General features: G+C 46.2%; 2 protein-coding genes across 2 annotated transcripts in view; one reads left to right on the top strand and one right to left on the bottom strand.

Annotated features, from left to right (window-relative positions):
• LOC124619711 (UNC93-like protein MFSD11) overlaps window positions 1-26,223 on the bottom strand; it is a 228,181-nt gene that overhangs the window by 66,608 nt on the left and 135,350 nt on the right. The gene's annotated exons all lie outside the window — the stretch shown is intronic.
• Window positions 1,851-26,223, top strand: part of LOC124619710 (rho GTPase-activating protein 17-like) — a 323,049-nt gene continuing 298,676 nt past the window's right edge. The window contains exon 1 of the mRNA XM_047146270.1: window positions 1,851-1,886. The gene's annotated coding sequence lies outside the window, so the exon portion shown is untranslated. The remainder of the gene's footprint in view (window positions 1,887-26,223) is intronic.

The raw sequence follows: 26,223 nt of genomic DNA, 5'->3' as shown, positions 1-26,223 counted from the left end.
GACTTACACCTTCTAGAGCACGTTGGGTGGCACGGGATACATGCGGACGTGCATTGTCCTGTTGGAACAGCAAGTTCGCTTGCCGGTCTAGGAATGGTAGAACGATGGGTTCGATGACGGTTTGGATGTACCGTGCACTATTCAGTGTCCCCTCGACGATCACCAGTGGTGTACGGCCAGTGTAGGATTTCACTCCCCACACCATGATGCCGGGTGTTGGCCCTGTGTGCCTCGGTCGTATGCAGTCCTGATTGTGGCGCTCACCTGCACGGCGCCAAACACGCATACGACCATCATTGGCACCAAGGCAGAAGCGACTCTCATCGCTGAAGACGACACGTCTCCATTCGTCCCTCCATTCACGCCTGTCGCGACACCACTGGAGGCGGGCTGCACGATGTTGGGGCGTGAGCGGAAGACGGCCTAACGGTGTGCGGGACCGTAGCCCAGCTTCATGGAGACGGTTGCGAATGGTCCTCGCCGATACCCCAGGAGCAACAGTGTCCATAATTTGCTGGGAAGTGGCGGTGCGGTCCCCTACGGCACTGCGTAGGATCCTACGGTCTTGGCGTGCATCCGTGCGTCGCTGCGGTCCGGTCCCAGGTCGACGGGCACGTGCACCTTCCGCCGACCACTGGCGACAACATCGATGTACTGTGGAGACCTCACGCCCCACGTGTTGAGCAATTCGGCGGTATGTCCACCCGGCCTCCCGCATGCCCACTATACGCCCTCGCTCAAAGTCCGTCAACTGCACATACGGTTCACGTCCACGCTGTCGCGGCATGCTACCAGTGTTAAAGACTGCGATGGAGCTCCGTATGCCACGGCAAACTGGCTGACACTGACGGCGGCGGTGCACAAATGCTGCACAGCTAGCGCCATTCGACGGCGAACACCGCGGTTCCTGGTGTGTCCGCTGTGCCGTGCGTGTGATCATTGCTTGTACAGCCCTCTCGCAGTGTCCGGAGCAAGTATGGTGGGTCTGACACACCGGTGTCAATGTGTTCTTTTTTCCATTTCCAGGAGTGTATATCCTCTCTACTTCGACCATCATCAGTTATTTTGCTCTCCAAATAGCAAAACTCATTTACTTCAGAGATATAGATCTGTAATTTATCGGATTACTACTTCTTCTTTTCTTGTGGATCAGTATGACCTGTGCAACTTTAAAATTCCGAGAGCGTACTTTCTTAAAAGAAAAAATGGCTCTGAGCACTATGGGACTTAACATCTGTGGTCATCAGTCCCCTAGAACTTAGAACTACTTGAACCTAACTAAGCTAAGGACGTCACACACATACATGCTCGAGGCAGGATTTGAACCTGCGACCGTAGCGGTCACGCGGTTCCAGACTGAAGCGCCCAGAACCGCACGGCCACACCGGCCGGCTTTCCTAAAAGAGTCGAAGTCCCCTTCACCAAAGCGAACACAAGTGAACACATTCGCAAACAATACGCAAGTGTGCATTAATTATGAGGCTATTATACTTTAAACCGTCGAGGATGCGTATTCCTAGATATTTTACTGTCCAGGCGTGGTAAACAATATTTATCTGTGATAACATATTCGTAACATTACACGTGCGCCAGCTCTGGATGGCTTGCACTGATAGCATTTCACCTTCATTGGTTTCATCCCCAGTGACGCCATTCGTGTAGGTTCCAGAGACCGCAACTCGCTGTTTACATTTAGCACGCCCGCGCACGTGGAGCGGCGAGTCGACAGGTGGCTGTGTGGCGTTGTCAGCCGCTCGCCATTGCTGGCCGGACGGCGTTTATCTGACTTTGGCGATGCGATACGATATGAGGGACACTCCCTGACGGGCGACACGCAGCGGAACCACGCCACGTTTCGTCGCGTCCCTTGGAATAGCAGCAGTGTGGTGAGTAGCCAGCCTATTGGTGAGCGTGTGTGCAACGCAGCCTCTCACATTCCTGTTCTCTTATTTCATCTAAGCTTCTGGGTCACGAATCCCTGCTGTTACATCAAGAGTGGCTCGAAACCCACGCAGCGCACCGTATCAAAGCGCGTCGGTGACGGCAAGCTGTCAAGTTGTGAAAGTGGAGGTGGTCTTTCTTCTGGTCGGGGATCAGTGTCATCAGACTATGAGATAGTAGCACACACTCGACGAGGTAGGCAGGACTGGGTTGGTAGAAGGGGGCAACCTGGTAACCACCCTCCCCTTTTCCAGGAAAAACTTTTCACAATTCTTCGGCAACTTGCATAGTAACATCGCAACTTGATTTATGCTCCCCTTCAGCATTTGATCTCTTTGTTTTTAGTATAGCAATTTATCTGGTTTCGCGTCAAAGTAAGTCCTATACTAGATCTACATCTACATCTATACTCCGCAAGCCTCCTGACGGTGTGTAGCGGAGGGTACCTTGAGTACCTCTATCGGTTCTCCCTTCTATTCCAGTCTCGTATTGTTCGTGGAAAGAAAGATCATCGGTATGCCTCTGTGTGGGCTCTAATCTCTCTGATTTTATCCTCATGGTCTCTTCGCGAGGTATACGTAGAAGGGAACAATATACTGCTTGACTCCTCGGTGAAGGTATGTTCTCGAAACTTCAACAAAAGCCCGTACCGAGCTACTGAGCGTCTCTCTTGCAGAGTCTTCCACTGGAGTTTATCTATAATCTCCGTAACGCTTTCGCGATTACTAAATGATCCTGTAATGAAACGCGTTGCTCTCCGTTGGATCTTCTCTATCTCTTCTATCAACCCTATCTGTTACGGATCCCACACCGGTGAGCAGTATTCAAGCAGTGGGCGAACAAGCGTACTGTAACCTACTTCCTTTGTTTTCGGACTGCATTTCCTTAGAATTCTTCCAATGAATCTCAGTCTGACATCTGCTTTACCGATGATTAATTTTATATAGTCATTCCATTTTAGATCACTCCTAATGCCTACTCCCAGATAATTTATGGAATTAACTGCTTCCAGCTGCTGACCTACTATATTGTAGCTAAATGATAAAGGATCTTTCTTTCTATGTATTCGCAGCACATTACACTTGTCTACATTGAGATTCAATTGCTATTCCCTGCACCATGCGTCAATTCGTTGCAGATCCTCCTGCATTTCAGTACATTTTTCCATTGTTACAACCTCTCGATATACTACAGCATCATCCGCAAAAAGCCTCAGTGAACTTCTGATGTTATCCACAAGGTCATTTATATATATTGTGAATAGAAACGGTCCTACGACACTCCCCTGCGGCACACCTGAAATCACTTTTACTTCGGAAGACTTCTCTCCATTGAAAATGACATGCTGCGTTCTGTTATCTAGGAACTCTTCAATTCAATCACACAACTGGTCTGAAAGTCCATATGCTCTTAATTTGTTCATTCAACGACTGTGGGGAACTGTATCGAACGCCTTGCGGAAGTCAAGAAACACGCCATCTACCTGGGAACCCGTGTCTATGGCCCTCTGAGTCTCGTGGACGAATAGCGCAAGCTAGGTTTCACACGATCGTCTTTTTTCGAACCCCATGCTGATTGCTACAGAGCAGATTTCTAGTCTCCAGAAAAGTCATTATACTCGAACATAATACGTGTTCCAAAATTCTACAATTGATCGACGTTAGAGATATAGGTCTTTTGAGGATCTGCGTGTATCTACTGTATATACTGCTTATCAGTCAACGTGACGTGAGTGGTGGTGTTGTTGACTATGTGAGCAGAAGGCGAGACCGTGTGTCAGCACACAACCTGCTGCTCTTCAATAGCACCAACTGCCGAGCTTAAGACCCTACCTGACGGACGAACCAATCGTAATGGTCTTTCACTCCGTCAGACATTAAGTGGTTTGGAATTTCGCCCGTGATATTCGGCGGTCAGTAGATGACTTCTTCACCTCTACACCCTTTAAGGCATAAAGGACGATCAACACATAGCAGCGTAGCGGGCATTGATTTAAGTCAACCGGAAAAGTTGAAAATTTGTGCCGAGCAGGGATTTGAACCCTGGTCTCCTCCTTAATACGCAGATGCTCTGACCTTTTTTTTTGTTGATCTCATTTTGCTCGTTATTGGCCGTTGATTTTTGTTCGAGGCGGACGTCCTATGACCCAGGATCATCGTTGAGCCATTCACTCAGTTTTTTATTACAGAGGGCAGCTAACCCTCTGACCGAACACGCTGAGCTACCGTGCCGGCAACCACTACGCCATCAGGACACGGAGGTCATCCCATCTGCACGGACTACCCTAGCACGCCTCCCGTCAGACCCAAATTCTCAGTTTACTCACACACAATTGACGTAGTGCCCTACCCATTGTCCTCATTACTCGTGGCGTTTCGCCGATTCCCGTAATAGTATGTGCGTGGGGTGTATCTACACTGAAGAGATCATTGGACAGCCACGCGCTAATTATATATGTCGTGTCTGTTTCTTTGGACATGTCCGAAAGAACAGACACTACGTATCTAGTCCCTTTTTCGAACCAAGTACTTCAAGATGGAGTCCGCGATCTAGACTCTTCACTGCCGAGCTGGGCATTTGTGTTTGCTGAGGGGCAGCCTAATAATGGGCAAAGAAGTTATCCGATCGTCTTTAATTGAAAAAAAAGGCAGAATTTTGATCAGACGGCTGCTCCCCTGTTCTAAAATAGCACCCTCCATACCCCTTCCCGAACGTTATCAGGGAACCTTCCAGAACCACTTCCTTTTCAAAAGTTTCCGTTTACATCAATGAAGCAAATCATATCAGTTCTTACTTCAGTAACATTAAATCATTCCCAGAGATTTTTGACGAGGAACGATGCTATTTCTACTGACAAGATCATCTTATCTCAATGTACTGCTACCAATCAGTAGTTATCATTTTCTCTGAATGGGGTGTGTCGGACAAAGTTTCATATTACCCGAAATTGTCTCTTCAATTCAGGAACGTGAAAATCTTACCTTTACTTGAACTTCAATTGTAGAGCTGCGTCATGCTATGTCATTATCACGCAACCAGCATTTGAACCTAACTTTATTTAATGGTGAATAACGAAACCAGCCACAAATACTTTTACAATGCTTTATTTCATTGCCATAACCGGTTACGGAAATGTTATCCATCATAAGACGGGCATAAATGCCCGAGATCGGATACTGAACTGGCCACGCAGTTCTTGAGATCCAGTAGGGATAAAGAAACAATAGATTTACTCGTCCAATTCAGGCTTGGTAAATACAAAAATATACCGGTAATGCCCCTTTTAACAAAATTTCGGCTGCTGAATGTTTCAAACTGTTTATGCTCGGCTTTGGAATGCTGCAGCAAGACAAAATGTTCATATCTATTGCCACTTTATTCGCAGGTCATTGTCAGGAATATGCAGTCAGACTCTTGAGTACTATTTTTGACGTAACAAGTGGTTCAAATGGCTCTGAGCACTAAGGGACTTGTCATCAGTCCCCTAGAACTTAGAACTACTTAAACCTAACTAACCTAAGGACATCACACAACACCCAGCCATCACGAGGCAGAGAAAATCTCTGACCCCGCCGGGAATCGAACCCGGGAACCCGGGCGTGGGAAGCGAGAACGCTACCGCACTGACGTAACATAAAAAGAAACAAAATGCGATGGCAATTTGTCGCCTAAACAAATTACATGGATGGTTCGATAAGTCTGGTAAATTTCCATGAAAGAATTGTACATTTTTGTTGCGCCTTCGTGGTAGGTAAGCTTGATTGTTCCACGAATCGTATAAAGAATTCAACAAGGTACAGCGTACGGTCCATTGTTGATCGCCGTCTGAATTAGTGTGTCTACTGCGACTGAAAATAGAGAAAACCGAGTCACGTGCTGTTATTAACCATTTTCATTTGAATGGTTGGACTGCCGCACAAGTCAAAACAGAACTGTATAAAGTTTATGCGGGTTCTGCAAAATCACTGAAGAACTTTACTTTTGGATAAAGCAATTTAAACGTGGTCGGACAAGCACAGAAAACGAAGCTCGATCCAGCCCTACAATAGAAGTCACCACAAAGGAAACGCCCGACAAAATCAATGATACGGCAATACAAGGCGCTGAATGAAAATTCTTGAGATTGCTGAGACTGTAGGCATGTCAAATTAGCGAGTGCACGGAGAACTGGCTACGAAAAAGCTGTGTACGAGGTGGGTGACCCGACTGCCCACAATCGATAGAAAGCGCATCCGGAAGGACATTTCAACACCATGTCTGGCGATGTTTAATCGCAATCTGCTAAACTTTTTGCGCCGAATTTTGTCTTTTGACGAAAACTGGATCCATCGTTACACGTCAGAGTCAAAACGGCAGTAAAAATAATGGACAAAGGCAATGGCCATTTCGTCAACTGGTGAGGTGATCGTCACTATTTTTTTGGGTTTCCCAAAGAATAGTCGTGATAGAGTACTCGAAAGAAGACAGAACCGTAAATGGATCCTGTTATGCTTCATTCCTGGATCGTTTGAAACTTACATTGGCTGAAAAAAGACCAAGGTTGTCACGCAAAATAGTAGTATTTCACCAGGATAATGCACCATCCCACACATCAGAGATAACATGGCAAAAATGGATGAACTGGGCTTTGAATTCGTTCCTCACCCACGCTATTCACCAGACTTAGGGCCAAGTGACCTATTCTTGTTCCATAACTTGAAACTTTGGCTTACTGGGAAGTAATTTTCATCAAGTGAGAGAGTGACAGTTGCAGTCAAGAAGTATTTTGCCAACGAGTATATTGCAGAGTTTGAAAGAACTAATTTTGCGATGGGAAGAAAAAGCTGGAGAATCGCTGGACCAGGTGTAAATCCCTAAAGGAGACTTTTTTACCGGACTTACTAAACCACCCTCGTACATGTTCACAAATTTAATTTATTCAACTAATAAAAAGTTGAGACATATATCAGCATTTTGCATAAAGTTCTGCTCTGGCGGTTACCATTAAAAGTAAAATTGTAATATCAATAGTGCAGAAATAGTACAAATGCTATGGCATGTGGTGCGCTATCTGGAAACGTATTAGAAAATATTGCTTCCGTCCCAACGTATGAGATGTAACGAGTAAGTAAAAACACCAGTATTCCCAACTACTAATTTTAAAATTCAAAGCTCTATCTACGTCCGGTAGTAGAATATTTTCTGGTTAGTAAGAGGTATTCACACCTCTCGGTATCTTGAATTTACCAAAATTGTAGATATCCTGACGCTTCAATCCTCCCTCTCCACAACCCAAATAACTGGCTAGTGAGGCGCTTCATCTGACGAGGAACACAAGGGCACAGTTATAGCTTCACCAGATCAATTTAGAACACAGCTAACTGCCGGCCTCTGTGGCCGAGCGGTTCTAGGCGCTTCAGTCTGGCGACCGCCACGGTCGCAGGTTCGAATCCTGCCTCGGGAATGGACGTGTGTGATGTCTTTAGGTTAGTTAGGTGTAAGTAGTTCTAAGTTCTAGGGGGGTGATGACCTCAGATGTTAAGTCCCATAGTGCTCAGAGCTATTTGAAGCATTTTGAATACAGCTAACCGATACTGAAACCAACAATACTGGCTGACTGCCTTGCTTAACGTAAAAGGAGTTCCATCACGTCTTTTCCGAGACAGTTATTATATTGTGTTCATCAGTCTCAATTGCTGACGCTAGCAAATTATTGGTTTAATTCACTCCGAATAGTCCGTATCAAACGATAAGGTGCAAGCGAACAAAACACTAGACGGGAAACTCTTGGCTGGCCTGCAGATAAGGAGAGAAGATATTGCTCGATGATTGCAGCTGTGTGCAAGTGTTACGTAATGAAGCTGAACACCGGCGAAGGGAAGGCAGACGACGAATATACATGTCTGTTAGTGTGAGACGCTGAAGGAAAGGGACTTTTTCTGCCTTGTCTAGAAATAGCGGGCACCAGAGTCAACCATATGAAAACTTACGTGACTGGATGCACCCTTATCGCTCTGCGCTTGCGACATATAACAGCCGTGTTGAGATAATTGTGTGGTATCTCTCGTCGCTGGTTTGTAATGTTGATGGCCGCTCTTCAGAGACTGACAGTTTGTAAGTACAGAAAACATACGTGTTCGGGGTTCGAAAACGTCCCTTGAGAAAACACTTTGGTATCAGGTTTAACATTTGAGTATAATGACCTTTTCGTAGAACGAAAATAATGAAACTTACTGGCAGAGTAAAACTTTGTGCCGGACCGAGACTCGAACTCGGTACCTTTGCCTTTCGCGGGCAAGTGCTCTACCAACTGAGCTACCCAAGCACGACTCACGCCCCGTCCTCACAGCTTTACTTCTGCCAGTACCTCGTCTCCTACCTTCCAGACTTTAAAGAAGCTCTCCTGCGAACCTTGCAGAACTAGCACTCCTGAAAGAAAGGATATTGCGGAGACATGGCTTAGCCACAGCCTGGGGGATGTTTCTAGAATGAGATTTTCGCTCTGCAGCGGAGTGTGCGCTGATATGAAACTTCCTGGTTGATTAAAACTGTGTGCCGGACCGAAACTCGAACTCGGGACCTTTGCCTTTCGCGGGCAAGTGCTCTACCAACTGAGCTACCCAAGCACGACTTACGCCCCGTCCTCACAGCTTTACTTCCGCTCCAGAGTGAAAATCTAATTCTGGAAACGAAAATAATGTCGGTAGGGATCACATGGATTACTCAAACAGGAGCCTTCAGAAAACTCAGCGAGCTTTATTCATCCATGAGCTCTAGAGGGAAGTAGATAACTGTGCCTAGATACACGCTGTGTTCCTTGGCGTCCGTAAGGCATTCTCTACAGTTCCGTACTGTTTTTAGTGAACGTGCTACGAGTTTATCGAGCATCGGATCAGCATTGTGGAGATACAACTCTACAGATCTTAATCGAACGGAATCATCAGATGTTGAAGAAACGTCGACCTTTTATAAGTGAGTGTTTCAGAAGCGTTACTATTACAATTATACACAGACTACCAGGGGCATCCAATAAGTAATGCCACACATTTTTCTCTCGGACAATTTCGGTTGAAAAAAGAAAGCGGAATTTGTTGTGGGACATAATGGATCATTCCCGTTACAGCCCCTGTAGTTTCATAAGTTTCAGATACGCAACCTTCAAAATGTCTTCTGTAACGGAGGTGCATCCAGGCAGAGAGATGTCACTGATTTTCTTTTGGCAGAAGACAAGAGCATCGCAGATATTCATAGGTGCTTGCAAAATGTCTACGGAGATCTGGCAGTGAACAAAAACACGGTGAATCGTTGGGTGAGGCGTCCGTCATCATAGCAACAAGGTCGCAGAAACGTGTCCGATCCCCCGCGTGCCGGCTGGCCGCCACAGCTGTGGCTCCGGCAATATTGGGACGTGCGGACACTCATTCGAGGCATTCGACGGATAACAATCAAATACCTCGCTGCTCACTTGTACGTCTCTGTTGGTAGTGTTGACGCATTCGACCACCACTTGGGGTACTCACAGGGGTGTGACCGCTGGGTTGCTTGCCGCCTAGCAGAAGACCATAAAAAGCACTCTAATGGGATTATTCTGTTTAATCTTCGTACATCCATATTTAAACTGTATGAAGGTGGGACACAGCTAGCATAATTTTTTTTATTAAAAATGAAACTCCTCCGCTGTACTTAAGATTTATATTTACTTGGCTACTAGTTTCGACGTTGCATCAACGCCATCTTCAGGCCTGTACACTTCGATGAAATCAATTGTGTGTGGCAGTTACTGTCCACCATCCATGTGGAGCACGTGTTGGTCTCACCGCGGACTTCTAGTACTGACCCACACACAATTTATTTAATCAAAGTTTACGGGCCTGAAGATGGCATTGATGCAACGTCGAAACTAGTAGCCAAGTAAACATAAAATCGTAAGTACAGCTGGAGGAGTTTTTTTTTTTTTAATATTCTGTTTAATGTCCTCCCCCATGGTGCAACGATCAACTATGAAGTATTGTGCTACCCTCAGGAAATCTAAGGAAATTCAGCGTGTTCGTCACAACAAAAATGCAAATGAACTTCCCATCTCCATAACAATGCAAGGCCTCACACACGTCTGCGCATCCGAGAGAACGAGAGAAGTTCACATAACTTCATTGGACTGTACTTCCTCATCCACCCTACAGCTCGGATCTCGCAGCTTCCGACTTCCTCCTGTTTGGCCCAATGAAGGATGCACTCCACGGAAAGCAGTATGTGGATGACGCACCAATACGTTGGTTCCAACGTCGACCAGCAGAATGGTACCATGCGGGCAAACAGGCCCTCGCAGTAAGGTGACGTAAGGCTTAAACGGAGATCGTGTTGAGAAATAGGACTTCGTAGCAAAAGGAGCGGGGAATAATATGGTGAACTGGAAACCTGAATAAAACCAATATACTTTCAGAAAAAAAGTGTGTTGCATTACTTATTGAAAGCCCCTCGTAAGTGATATGGTTGACAATTATGCAAGGGTTTTCGTGGATGTTTACAGGAGAATCTTAACGCCACAAAATTGCAGCAAAAACGAGGAAGGCGTGCAGAAAATCGATGCTTGGTGTAGGAATCGGTACTTGATCCTAAAGAAACAACTGTAACAGGTCGCAAATAGAAGGAAAGGATTATTATTGTTCGACTACACAACTGTCTCTTGTGGAAAGAGTCGTAACTGTAAAATATCTACCCTGTCAGACCAAAAAGTATCAACACTGGATGACCCAAAAAAGAAAAGATAAGATCGTGGTTTTTAGTATATCATGTGTTCTATATAGCCTTCTCTCACTTGAATACAGCTCACAGACCGTTGATACAACTACGCGAAACTGCCATTAAACTACACTCCTGGAAATGGAAAAAAGAACACATTGACACCGGTGTGTCAGACCCACCATAATTGCTCCGGACACTGCGAGAGGGCTGTACAAGCAATGATCACACGCACGGCACAGCGGACACACCAGGAACCGCGGTGTTGGCCGTCGAATGGCGCTAGCTGCGCAGCATTTGTGCACCGCCGCCGTCAGTGTCAGCCAGTTTGCCGTGGCATACGGAGCTCCATCGCAGTCTTTAACACTGGTAGCATGCCGCGACAGCGTGGACGTGAACCGTATGTGCACCTGACGGACTTTGAGCGAGGGCGTATAGTGGGCATGCAGGAGGCCGGGTGGACGTACCGCCGAATTGCTCAACACGTGGGGCGTGAGGTCTCCACAGTACATCGATGTTGTCGCCAGTGGTCGGCGGAAGGTGCACGTGCCCGTCGACCTGGGACCGGACCGCAGCGACGCACGGATGCACGCCAAGACCGTAGGATCCTACGCAGTGCCGTAGGGGACCGCACCGCCACTTCCCAGCAAATTAGGGACACTGTTGCTCCTGGGGTATCGGCGAGGACCATTCGCAACCGTCTCCATGAAGCTGGGCTATGGTCCCGCACACCGTTAGGCCGTCTTCCGCTCACGCCCCAACATCGTGCAGCCCGCCTCCAGTGGTGTCGCGACAGGCGTGAATGGAGGGACGAATGGAGACGTGTCGTCTTCAGCGATGAGAGTCGCTTCTGACTTGGTGCCAATGATGGTCGTATGCGTGTTTGGCGCCGTGCAGGTGAGCGCCACAATCAGGACTGCATACGACCGAGGCACACAGGGCCAACACCCGGCATCATGGTGTGGGGAGCGATCTCCTACACTGGCCGTACACCACTGGTGATCGTCGAGGGGACACTGAATAGTGCACGGTACATCCAAACCGTCATCAAACCCATCGTTCTACCATTCCTAGACCGGCAAGGGAACTTGCTGTTCCAACAGGACAATGCACGTCCGCATGTATCCCGTGCCACCCAACGTGCTCTAGAAGGTGTAAGTCAACTACCCTGGCCAGCAAGATCTCCGGATCTGTCCCCCATTGAGCATGTTTGGGACTGGATGAAGCGTCGTCTCACGCGGTCTGCACGTCCAGCACGAACGCTGGTCCAACTGAGGCGCCAGGTGGAAATGGCATGGCAAGCCGTTCCACAGGACTACATCCAGCATCTCTATGATCGTCTCCATGGGAGAATAGCAGCCTGCATTGCTGCGAAAGGTGGATATACACTGTACTAGTGCCGACATTGTGCATGCTCTGTTGCCTGTGTCTATGTGCCTGTGGTTCTGTCAGTGTGATCATGTGATGTATCTGACCCCAGGAATGTGTCAATAAAGTTTCCCCTTCCTGGGACAATGAATTCACGGTGTTCTTATTTCAATTTCCAGGAGTGTAGTTATATGGGATATTATTCAACTCGCTTGTCACGCTGGCTTGAACGTCAGTTATGACGTCAAAGCGTTTACTTTGCTTGTGGATTTCTGGACTTTTGTGATAGGTTCGTATTGATAATACCAACTCTTGTCACCACTCTAAATTTTTTTTCCAGAAAAGAAATGGGATGTGGTTCATGGTGTGGGTTCCTGTAGTCATGTCCTAGTTCATGAACCACGGGCAACGTATGAGTGGCCAAGTAAGTGGTCCCGACAGTCGGGATACCAGTTACTTTGGAATAAGGCTGGGCATCTCGGACATATTTTGAGTCGTGGTCACCTTTGTGCTCATACGGCAAAGACTACCAAATCCACCGGTTAGTCCCTCAGCCGTTAGGGGTAAAACCCAATGGGACTCGGGGCAAGTAAGGCTAGCAACCTGCTTCCCTGGTACTTTAAATATGATGCTGGCAACAATCAGAGCAAAATGCCTCGGACCTTTGGAGGTGACGGAGTCCCACCTCTAACTGACAAACCAGGGACTCCTAAGATACGACTTGGCAAACATATGGTAATGAGATGGGGAGCTATTAATATCAATGGGGGCTACTCTGGGAAGAAGGTAGAGCTGGCAGAGGCTGCAAGTAAGATGGGGCTGGACGTTTTAGCTGTTAGTGACATTCGGGTAAGGGGTGAGAAAGAAGAGGAAGTGGGAGAATACAAGGTCTACCTGTCAGGAGTCAAAGCAGGAATAGCACAATGGGGTGTAGGGCTTTACATCAGGAAAGAAATGGAACCCAGCGTAGTTGCAATAACGGACGTAAACGAACGACTGATGTGGATAGATTTGACAGTGTCTAGCAAGAAAATTAGGATTGTGTCAGTATATTCGCATTGTGAAGGGACAGATCAAGATAAGATGGATAGTTTTTATGAGGCACTCAGTGATGTAGTTGTTAGAGTAAAGGACAAGGACAGTGTTCTGCTCATGGGTGATTTTAATACCAGGATTGGAAATCGAACAGAAGGGTATGAGAAGGTTATGGGTAAATTTGGAGAGGATATGGAGGCCAACAGGAACGGGAAACAACTCTTGGATTTCTGTGCCAGTATGGGCTTAGTAATCACAAACTCCTTTTTTAAACATAAGAACATTCACCGGTATACTTGGGAAGACAGGGGAACCAGATCTGTCATTGACTATATAATAACAGATCAGGAATTCAGGAAGGCTGTGAGGGACACACGTGTATTCAGGGGATTCTTTGATGACACTGATCATTATGTAATTTGCAGTGAAATTGGGATTGTTAGGCCGAAAGTGCAGGAGGTCAGGTCCATATGTAGGAGGATAAAAGTGGAGAAACTTCAGGATAAGGAAATCAGGCACAAGTACATAACAGCGATTTCAGAAAGGTACCAGTTAGTTGAATGTAGTCAATCACAGTCATTGGAAAAGGCATGGACAAGGTACAGGGACACAGTACTAGAAGTGGCTAAAGAATGTCTTGGAACAGTAGTGTGTAAAAGTAGGATGAAGCAAACAGCTTGGTGGAATGATACAGTCAAGGCAGCCTGTAAAAGGAAAAAGAAGGCGTATTAAAAATGGCTACATACCAGAACCCAGGTAGACAGAGAAAGTTATGTTGAAGAAAGAAACAAAGCCAAACAGATAATTGCAGCATCCAAGAAGAAATCGTGGGAAGACTTTGGAAACAGGTTGGAGACTATGTGTCAAGCTGCGGGAAAACCATTCTGGAGTGTAATTAGCAGTCTTCGAAAGGGAGGTAAGAAGGAAATGACAAGTATTTTGGACAGGTCAGGAAAACTGCTGGTGAATCCTGTGGATGCCTTGGGCAGATGGAGGGAATATTTTGAGGAGTTGCTCAATGTAGGTGAAAATGCGATCAGTAATGTTTCAGATTTCGAGGTAGAATGGGATAGGAATGATGATGGAAATAGGATCACATTTGAGGAAGTGGAAAAAATGGTCAATAGATTGCAGTGCAAGAATGCGGCTGGGGTGGATGAAATTAAGTCGGAACTCATCAAATACAGTGGAATGTCAGGTCTTAAATGGCTACACAGGATAATTGAAATGGCCTGGGAGTCGGGACAGGTTCCATCAGACTGGACAAAAGCAGTAATCACACCAATCTTTAAACATGGAAACAGAAAAGATTGTAACAACTACAGAGGTATCTCTTTAATCAGCGTTGTGGGTAAAATCTTCTCAGGTATTGTTGAAAGGAAAGTGCGAGTATTAGTTGAGGACCAACTGGATGAAAATCAATGTGGGTTTAGGCCTCTTAGAGGTTGTCAGGACCAGATCTTTAGCTTACGGCAAATAATGGAGAAGTGTTATGAGTGGAACAGGGAATTGTATCTATGCTTTATAGATCTAGAAAAGGCATATGACCGGGTTCCTAGGAGGAAGTTATTATCTGTTCTACAAGATTATGGAATAGGAGGCAAACTTTTGCAAGCAATTAAAGGTCTTTACATGGATAGTCAGGCAGCAGTTAGAGTTGACGGTAAATTGAGTTCATGGTTCAGAGTAGTTTCAGGGGTAAGACAAGGCTGCAACCTGTCTCCACTGTTGTTCATATTATTTATGGATCATATGTTGAAAACAATAGACTGGCTGGGTGAGATTAAGATATGTGAACACAAAATAAGCAGTCTTGCATATGCGGATGACGTAGTTGTGATGGCAGATTCGATTGAAAGTTTGCAAAGTAATATTTCAGAGCTAGATCAGAAATGTAAGGACTATGGTATGAAGATTAGCATCTCGAAAACGAAAGTAATGTCAGTGGGAAAGAAATATAAACGGATTGAGTGCCAAATAGGAGGAACAAAGTTAGAACAGGTGGACAGTTTCAAGTACTTAGGATGCATATTCTCACAGGATGGCAACATAGTGAAAGAACTGGAAGCGAGGTGTAGCAAAGCTAATGCAGTGAGCGCTCAGCTACGATCTACTCTCTTGTACAAGAAGGAAGTCAGTACCGAGACTAAGTTATCTGTGCACCGTTCAATCTTTCGACCAACTTTGTTGTATGGGAGCGAAAGCTGGGTGGATTCAGGTTACCTTATCAACAAGGTTGAGGTTACGGATATGAAAGTAGCTAGGATGATTGCAGGTACTAGTAGATGGGAACAACGGCAGGAGGGTGTCCACAATGAGGAAATCAACGAAAAACTGGGAATGAACTCTATAGATGTAGCAGTCAGGGCGAACAGGCTTAGATGGTGGGGTCATGTTACACGCATGGGAGAAGCAAGGTTACCCAAGAGACTCATGGATTCAGCAGTAGAGGGTAGGAGGAGTCGGGGCAGACAGAGGAGAAGGTACCTGGATTCGGTTAAGAATGATTTTGAAGTAATAGGTTTAACATCAGAAGAGGCACCAATGTTAGCACTGAATAGGGGATCATGGAGGAACTGTATAAGGGGGGCTATGCTCCAGACTGAACGCTGAAAGGCATAATCAGTCTTAAATGATGATGATGATGATGATGATGAGAAAAGAAATGGGCACGTTTTGCATTTCAATCTCGTCGCGACAAGTGTCCCTAAGCCGTCCTTTTTGCTCGGGAATCAAGGTGTGAGCGACCGACTTTTGGAAAATATTTTTCTCTTCTTCAAAAACTTTCTCCAGAAAATCTTTAACACTTTATTTAGAGGTGTTGTTCCATAGTGACTTGTGGCACAGCTATGATGACACACTCGGGCCGCAAGCCCATTACAGGGCTATTATAAATGATTGAAGCGATTTCATAAATTGACTGTAGCTCCATTCATTGACATATGGTCACGACACACTACAGATACGTAGAAAAACTCATAAAGTTTTGTTCGGCTGAAGCCGCACTTCAGGTTTCTGCCGCCAGAGCGCTCGAGAGCGCAGTGAAACAAAATGGCGACAGAAGCCGAGAAAGCGTATGTCGTGCTTGAAATGCACTCACATCAGTCAGTCATAACAGTGCAACGACACTTCACGACGAAGTTCAAAGAAGATCCACCAACTGTTAACTCCATTCGGCGATGGTATGCGCAGTTTAAAGCTTCTGGATGCCTCTGTAAGGGGAAATCAACGGGTCGGCCTGCAGTGAGCGAAGAAACGGTTGAACGCGTGCGGGCAAGTTTCACGCGTAGCCCGCGAAAGTCGACGAATAAAGCAAGCAGGGAGCTAAACGTACCACAGCTGACGGTTTGGAAAATCTTACGGAAAAGGCTAAAGCAGAAGCCTTACCGTTTACAATTGCTACAAGCCCTGACACCCGATGACAAAGTCAAACGCTTTGAATTTTCGGCGCGGTTGCAACAGCTCATGGAAGAGGATGCGTTCAGTGCGAAACTTGTATTCAGTGAGGAAGCAACATTTTTTCTTAATTGTGAAGTGAACAGACACAATGTGCGAATCTGGGCGGTAGAGAATCCTCACGCATTCGTGCAGCAAATTCGCAATTCAGATGGTTCAAATGGCTCTGAGCACTATGGGACTCAACTGCTGAGGTCATTTGTCCCCTAGAACTTAGAACTAGTTAAACCTAACTAACCTAAGGACATCACAAACATCCATGCCCGAGGCAGGATTCGAACCTGCGACCGTAGCGGTCTTGCGGTTCCAGACTGCAGCGCCTTTAACCGCATGGCCACTTCGGCCGGCAATTCGCAATTCACCAAAAGTTAACGTGTTTTGTGCAATCTCACGGTTTAAAGTTTACGGCCACTTTTTCTTCTGCGAAAAAAACGTTACAGGACACGTGTATCTGGACATGCTGGAAAATTGGCTCATGCCACAACTGGAGACCGACAGCGCCGACTTAATCTTTCAACAGGATGGTGCTCCACCGCACTTCCATCATGATGTTCGGCATTTCTTAAACAGGAGATTGGAAAACCGATGGATCGGTCGTGGTGGAGATCATGATCAACAATTCATGACATGGCCTCCACGCTCTCCCGACTTAACCCCATGTGATTTCTTTCTGTGGGGTTATGTGAAAGATTCAGTGTTTAAACCTCCTCTACCAAGAAACGTGCCAGAACTGCGAGCTCGCATCAACGATGCTTTCGAACTCCTTGATGGGGACATGCTGCGCCGAGTGTGGGACGAACTTGATCATCGGCTTGATGTCTGCCGACTCACTAAAGGGGCACATATCGAACATTTGTGAATGCCTAAAAAAACTTTTTGAGTTTTTGTATGTGTGTGCAAAGGATTGTGAAAATATCTCAAATAATAAAGTTATTGTAGAGCTGTGAAATCGCTTCAATCATTTGTAATAACCCTAGAGGTGTTGTTCCATAGTGATTTGTGGCACAGCAATGGTGACACACTCGGGCCGCAAGCCCATTATTTAACACCGCCTGTTGACCATGGTCTGGACGAAAGCAAATCTGTTGCTTACAGGTGTTTGCTCACGCTGCAACCGCAGTTGCTCCGCTGACGTCGCGTATACGCCAGGAATAAAATCAATCTCGGAATTTTTTGGGCGAACAGTGCTAAAGTATGTGACCTGTGCGGTTTTAGTTTGAACTATGACCCATAACTGCCCGTCAGAAAGATTGATTAGAATAAACCAAAAGGAGATACCTTACAAAAGCTTCGTTCAATCGACTGCTGAGGACTGTTCGTTAGTCTAAGGTATCTACCTAATAGGTAGGATCAACAGATAAGACAGACAAAATCCAAAGAAGAGCAGCGCGCTTCGCCACGCATTTCGTATAGCAACAGAGCATCGTTGGGAGGATCGGAAAACTTCAGTGACAGTTTAAGAGTGCGTATCTGTTGAGTTGTGCATATCGGGAAACGTAGTTACAAGCAGAGTCAAACAACGTATTTCTTTGTTCCACACCCATCTCCCGAAATGATAGTGACTGTAAAATCATAGATATTCCAGCTCATTTACGGAGCCTTGACGACAGCCGCTAGCACACAATTTGTTAATGGAACAGGAAAGGAAGCAAGTGATATTGGGACAAAAAGAGACGTCCGGCTGTGGCTGATATTGATAACAGTCCGTATGAGGAATACAGCTGACAGAACGCAGTACGATATCCTGGCCAATGAGTCATCCCCCCACTCCCCCCTCCCTCTCTCTCCCTCTCCATCCCCCCCCCTCTCTCTCTCTGTCTCTCTCTCTCTCTCTCTCTCTCTCTCTCTCTCTCTCTCCTGTCTCTCTCTCTCTCTCTCTCTCTCTCACTCACACACACACACACACACACACACACACACACACACACACACACACTGTCTGACGTGTTCCTGGAAAATGTGAGAAGACCATTACTCTCTACAGTATCTGTATCACTAGAGGGATAAACCGTCACCTGGTTCCTATTGCAGATTGCGCATCTAACGGCTTCGATGTATAACAAATTTCATTTTTTGTATTTCAGATAATTATTGACTGAATTTAAAGTTTAAAATGCTGTCATAATCTACCCATTAAGGAGTACAGTCTTATGTTAAGGTATTAGCACAACAAAGCAATTATTACAGTTAGAAAGTGTGTGTGTATGTGTTTAGACGGCGTAACTCACGACTATAAGCTCCGAGTGTTTGATAAAGAGAGCACAAGCGACTTCACACATAATTTCGACGCTTTCTGAAACTTTTTCACTAGTCTATGAGTGAATAATCGGAAACTAATAAAATCAACACAATTAGCGTTTTGCGCCTTCAAAAAAATGGTTCAAATGGCTCAGAGCACTATGGGACTCAACTGCTGTGGTCATAAGTCCCCTAGAACTTAGAACTACTTAAACCTAACTAACCTAAGGACATCACACACATCCATGCCCGAGGCAGGATTCGAACCTGCGACCGTAGCGGTCGTGCGGTTCCAGACTGTAGCGCCTTTAACCGCTCGGCCACTTCGGCCGGCTTTGCGCCTTCAGCCACGAAAGTTTTAAATTATTAATGTCAAATACACTCCTGGAAATGGAAAAAAGAACACATTGACACCGGTGTGTCAGACCCACCATACTTGCTCCGGACACTGCGAGAGGGCTGTACAAGCAATGATCACACGCACGGCACAGCGGACACACCAGGAACCGCGGTGTTGGCCGTCGAATGGCGCTAGCTGCGCAGCATTTGTGCACCGCCGCCGTCAGTGTCAGCCAGTTTGCCGTGCCATACGGAGCTCCATCGCAGTCTTTAACACTGGTAGCATGCCGCGACAGCGTGGACGTGAACCGTATGTGCAGTTGACAGACTTTGAGCGAGGGCGTATAGTGGGCATGCGGGAGGCCGGGTGGACGTACCGCCGAATTGCTCAACACGTGGGGCGTGAGGTCTCCACAGTACATCGATGTTGTCGCCAGTGGTCGGCGGAAGGTGCACGTGCCCGTCGACCTGGGACCGGACCGCAGCGACGCACGGATGCACGCCAAGACCGTAGGATCCTACGCAGTGCCGTAGGGGACCGCACCGCCACTTCCCAGCAAATTAGGGACACTGTTGCTCCTGGGGTATCGGCGAGGACCATTCGCAACCGTCTCGATGAAGCTGGGCTACGGTCCCGCACACCGTTAGGCCGTCTTCCGCTCACGCCCCAACATCGTGCAGCCCGCCTCCAGTGGTGTCGCGACAGGCGTGAATGGAGGGACGAAAGGACACGTGTCGTCTTCAGCGATGAGAGTCGCTTCTGCCTTGGTGCCAATGATGGTCGTATGCGTGTTTGGCGCCGTGCAGGTGAGCGCCACAATCAGGACTGCATACGACCGAGGCACACAGGGCCAACACCCGGCATCATGGTGTGGGGAGCGATCTCCTACACTGGCCGTACACCACTGGTGATCGTCGAGGGGACACTGAATAGTGCACGGTACATCCAAACCGTCATCGAACCCATCGTTCTACCATTCCTAGACCTGCAAGGGAACTTGCTGTTCCAACAGGACAATGCACGTCCGCATGTATCCCGTGCCACCCAACGTGCTCTAGAAGGTGTAAGTCAACTACCCTGGCCAGCAAGATCTCCGGATCTGTCCCCCATTGAGCATGTTTGGGACTGGATGAAGCGTCGTCTCACGCGGTCTGCACGTCCAGCACGAACGCTGGTCCAACTGAGGCGCCAGGTGGAAATGGCATGGCAAGCCGTTCCACAGGACTACATCCAGCATCTCTACGATCGTCTCCATGGGAGAATAGCAGCCTGCATTGCTGCGAAAGGTGGATATACACTGTACTAGTGCCGACATTGTGCATGCTCTGTTGCCTGTGTCTATGTGCCTGTGGTTCTGTCAGTGTGATCATGTGATGTATCTGACCCCAGGAATGTGTCAATAAAGTTTCCCCTTCCTGGGACAATGAATTCACGGTGTTCTTATTTCAATTTCCAGGAGTGTATTTTACACATTAAATGATTTGTAAAGTAGCCACACGTTTGAAGCTGTGGTACACACGAGAGTTCTATTCTTTAAAGAACTAGTGGTACGTGGGAAGGGTACTGATTTATTACTAGCTGAAAGGGCACAATTAGTTGTTGTACGAGACTCCTCGCAGACGAAGCTATCATTCGTATGTAAGTGATTTCGTTGTACCACCCGTCCACGGTATTATTGCGCTTTGCCTGCCGTGGCTGTTACCGGAAACACGCATCGCACTGGGGATTGCTTCAGGACAGCTACGTATACACTGTGAAATGGTTCAGTGTGTCCTCGTCAAATATCACGATAAAAACTCAACGATATGCCGACGGAGCGCCCTCAGTCCCAGGTGCAATAATTTTGTGATCGACTAATAATAATCATAAACACGTCAATAAAACATCATCCACATGGGAAGACTGGCAATTATCTCTTAATGAAGGGAAACAAAGTTATGCATTTCACGAAATGTGAAGTTCAAATAGGCTAAGCTACACGCACAGCAAATGGTTGGCTTCGATTAATTGGTAGAACATTTCTCAGGTGTATAGCGTTCACATCAGATCACACTAACAGGCGACGTCGGTAGTATACAAAGTAGGTCAGCGCCATTGGTAAAGGAGCTGTTTGGCTCAAGGGCGACTAACAGATATGCTGGAAGATGGTGGTGGTGGTGGTTAGTGTTTAACGTCCCGTCGACAACGAGGTCATTAGAGACGGAGCGCAAGCTCGGGCTCGGGAAGGATTGGGAAGGAAATCGGCCGTGCCCTTTCAAAGGAACCATCCCGGCATTTGCCTGAAACGATTTAGGGAAATCACGGAAAACCTAAATCAGGATGGCCGGAGACGGGATTGAACCGTCGTCCTCCCGAATGCGAGTCCAGTGTGCTAACCACTGCGCCACCTCGCTCGGTATGCTGGAAGATATCGTTAGCAAACTTTAAAGATGTCTAATATCTCATGAAACATAATCTGGAAATTATTAGGATCTGTTTTTAGACTAAATCCGTGTACATTCTTGAATCACCCGAGACGATATGACACGATTTCTTTTTTAAATTCATTTTTCCGACGTCTTGTGTTTCGTAAGCCCAACGCTTTATAGTACCAACGTATGGAATAGTATGACGACTGCTATCTCTCAGAAAATCATCAATTTACGTAAAGTGCTACGTAAATGGACGAGTTAATTTTTGCCAACCAAATTATATTTGAATTTTTTTCCGTACAGTATTTTGACGTAGGTAGAAATGAAGATTGTGATCGCTTGCACACACGGTGACGTGGATGCTGGTGGAAGATCAAGGCGCTTCCGTGTAGTCTGCAACTACAGCTAACGCAGTTAACGGCTGGGCAGGCAGAAAGTCCAGGCCACAACGAAGGTCGCCGTAAAGAATGGTAAATACGTCTTCAGAGAAGTCCAAATCGAGAAACGAGCAGCAAGGTCGACCTCGGAATAATCGTACGGCGTGTAGACAAAGGCTTCACAGGCTGAGAGAGAGAGAGAGAGAGAGAGAGAGAGAGAGAGAGAGAGAGAGAGAGAGGCAGGCTGGCCGCGGTATCGCTTCAGTGGCCACTCCCACCCCACATCACGTGCCGGCTTCACTGTCCATAGGACTCCGCGTCAACTGCTTGGGATGGCCACACGGCCCGATAAATCATTGATTACGGGTCCTCATCATTAGTACTCAGGCTGGGCGGTTTAAAGATCCACAGTTTGATAGTTTCTGATACAAATTGCGTCTATCGATGCCGGGTTACTGTATCAATGTTTTCGATATTGTTTTTGTTCCTATTTGCGCAATTTTCTGTTTTTGCAGGGGTGTTTGGTGTATTAATGTACTTTTCAGTTGTTGCTGTTTCGAAATCCTTTTCGAAGCTTTCAGGAACATTTTGTATGTTCGGGATGCAAATAAATGAAAACTCTGGAAAGCTAGTCATTCTGGTATTTTTCAAGCTAATTTAAACAAAAATTGATAAAAAACATCATTATATTTACAAGAACAGATCAATTTCTGATTTTTATTGCGCGCAGTGCACATCACAGGTTCTATTTCAATCTTTGTAAGGCTGTTGAAATTTGTCTTTGGAGTATTATTGTCTTTGGTATTGGGATGGCTCCAAGACGGGTGATCAGTTTCTGCTGCATTAATCATGGTGCAGAGAGAGAGCTGTGTGTGCTGCTTAATATAACTGTTTTAAGACCGAGTCTCAGTTGAAGTTGTATGTATGTGAAGCTTTACATTGTGCTCGAAAACATATTAGTGTGCTCGTCTAAGAAAATATTGTAATAAATCAAAAAGAGCAAATAATTAGTCTTCAGGAATCTCATGACATGGAGCTGCATGAACCATTTATTTACCGGCGGTTATGTCACATTGGTTTTGTGAGTGACAATCGATGAAGCGAGAAAATCGTTGTCTCCCTTGCAATTGGTCGCGACTTTGACAGTTAAGGTGATTACGTTTCTATATGAGTAACATGTAATTTGTATTGGCCAATTTTTCGCACCAGACGGCGGATTTGGGGCGAAACAGGGAGTAAATAAGCAGTGCAGTTTTGTGTCATGAGTTTCCTAAAACATGTATACGCTGCTGATAAGAGCCTGAAAAAAGTATCGGAATCAGCCTTACGTCATCTCAAGAAATTGGCAAACCCGGACCGACAAAATGGAAAGCTTGAATACACTATTAGCATTTCTAGACGACTGCTGCAAACAGAAAATAAGTACATCTACATCTACATGGATACTCTGCAAATCACATTTAAGTGCCTGGCAGAGGGTTCATCGAACCACCTTACAATTCTCTATAATTCCAATCTCGTATAGCAGTCGGAAAGAATGAACACATATCTTTCCGTACGAGCTCTGATTTCCCTTATTTTATCGTGGTGATCGTTCCTCCCTATGTATGTCGGTGTCAACAAAATATTTTCGCATTCGGAGGAGAAAGTTGGTGATTGGAATTTCGTGAGAAGATTCCGTCGCAACGAAAAACGCCTTTCTTTTGATGACTTCCAGCCCAAATCTTGTGTCATTTCTGTGACACTCTCTCCCGTATTTCGCGATAATGCAACACGTGCTGCCCCCCTTTGAACTTTTTCGATGTACTCCGTCAGTCCTATCTGGTAAGGATCCCACACCGTGCAGCAGTATTCTAAAAGAGGGTGGACAAGCGTAGTGTAGGCAGTCTCCATAGTAGGTCTGTTACATTTTCTAAGTGTCCTGCCAATAAAGAGCAGCGTTTGGTTAGCCTTCCCCACAACATTTTCTACGTGTTCCTTCCAATTTAAGTTGTTCGTAATTGTAATACCTAGGTATTTAGTTGAATTTACGGCTTTTAGATTAGACTGATTTATCGTGTAACCGAAGTTTAACGAGTTCCTTTTAGCACTCATGTGAATGACCTCACACTTTCGTTATTTAAGGTCAACTGCCACTTTTCGCACCATTCAGATATTTTTTCTAAATCGTTTTACAGCTTGTTTTGATCTTCTGATGACTTTATTAGCCGATGAACGACAGCGTCATCTGCAAACAACCGAAGACGGCTGCTCAGATAGTCTCCCAAATCGTTTATATAGATAAGGAACAGCAAAGGGCCTATAATACTATCTTGGGGAACGCCTGAAATCACTTCTGTTTTACTCGATGACTTTCCGTCAATTACTACGAACTGTGAAATCACAAATCCAGTCACATTACTGAGGCGATATTCCATAAGCACGCAATTTCACTACGAGTCGCTTGTGTGGTACAGTGTCAAAATTACTCAGCAACATCGCATAACACCTCTCAGTGGATTTAATTATGTGTAATATTAGTGATGATTCGGTACACTGATATGCTAATATTGTTATCAATTAGTAACTACCATTTGATGAAGATGATGATGATGTTTGGTTTGTGGGACGCTCAACTGCGCGGTCATCAGCGCCCGCACAAAGTCCCAATTTTTACACATTCCAATTTTTTCACACAATCCAATCTAGCCATAGTGACGAATGATGATGATGATGGCCAACACATGTGGTGCGCTATTGTCGAGAATGGCGGCGAATATTTGATGACGCCCGTGCCAGAAGACAGCAGACCGATCTTAGCCAACGCCAACTCCGGGACGACGAAGATGAACAAGAAGATGTGGGTGCAGGAAGACATAGGTCACCATCGACGCAAGCTAGGCGCTGGAGAGGATGCACCCCAACACGCCGACCAAGGTCTCCATCGCCGTTTAGAAGCTCCAGCCGATCACCTACCCGCGCAACCTGGAAAACTAAAGGGTGCGATCTTCCTTGGAGGTGAGGCCGCCGAAGAGAAAAATCCTCCGCCGCCGATCACTACTAAAATGATAGGAAACTACGTCGATATCCTCATGGATGGCCGACCAGCCCAAGCTCTTGTGGACTCTAGAGCATCATATTCAGTCATTTCGGGGGAGTAACGTCGCCAGTTGCAGAAAACCGTATTCGTCGACAGCAAAACATCTCTGCTTAAGATGGCTAATAGGAAATATGTAAAACCTACAGGAAGATGTACCATTCGTGTGGGTATAAGTGGACATACACGGCCCTTAGAATTCATCGTCTTACAAGAGTGTAGTCGCGTGGCGTAAGGAGCATAAACATTGGACGATTGAACAGTGGATAAACGTTGTGTGGAGTGACGAATAACGGTACACAATGTGGAGATCCGACGGCAGGGTGTGGGTATGGTGAATGCCTGGTAAACGTCATCTGTCACTGCGTGTGGTGTTATGGTGTGGTCATGTTTTTCATAGAGGGGGCTTGCACCCTTTGTTGTTTTGCGTGGCACTATCACAGCATAGGCCTATATTGATGTTTTAAGCACCTTCTTGATTTCCAGTGTTGAAGAGCAATTCGGGGATGGCGACTGCATCTTTCAACACGATCGACCACCTGTTCATTATGCACGACCTGTGGCGGAGTGGTAACACGACACTAGCATCCTTGCAATGGACTCGCCTGAACAAAGTCCTGACCTGAACCGTATAGAAAACCTTTGGTATGTTTTGGAATGCCAAATTAGTGCCAGGCCTCACCAACCGACATCGGTACCTCTCCTCAGTGCAGTACTCCGTGACGAACGGGCTGCCATTCCCCAACAAACCTTCCAGCAACTGATTGAACATGTGCCTGCGAGAGTGGAAGCTGTCATCAAGACTAAGGGTGGCCCAACATCATACTGAATTGCAGCATTACCGATGGAGGGCGCCACAAATTTGTAAGTCATTTTCAGCCGGGTGTTCGGATACTTTCGATTACATAGTGTAGGTTTGTAGTTGTGTTCGACTACATTTTTCGAAAACGGGAATGACTTGTGTTTTCCCTCCATAACTAGGAAAGAATCGCTCCTGCGGCGACCTACGGTACACTATTGTTAAGGCTTTCTTTGGCCGAAGAATCCGACACAGAAGCCAATAAGCAGTTTGTCTACGGTACATTGCTGCTAGAAAGGCAGCAGGTTCTGTCACTAACTTTATGCAGAATAGTGTTGGTATCTCATTAGGTGTCCACAGTTTGTGGTCTCACGGTAGCGTTCTCGCTACGCGAGCACTGGGTCCCGGGTTCGATTCCCGGCGGAGTCAGGGATTTTCACCTGCCGCGAGTTCACTGTGTGTCA

The sequence above is a fragment of the Schistocerca americana genome, chromosome 6, assembly GCF_021461395.2.
Source record: "Schistocerca americana isolate TAMUIC-IGC-003095 chromosome 6, iqSchAmer2.1, whole genome shotgun sequence".
NCBI lineage: Eukaryota > Metazoa > Arthropoda > Insecta > Orthoptera > Acrididae > Schistocerca > Schistocerca americana.
The sequence above is the reverse complement of the archived record's forward strand: the minus strand, read 5'-3'. Positions and strand labels throughout refer to the sequence as shown.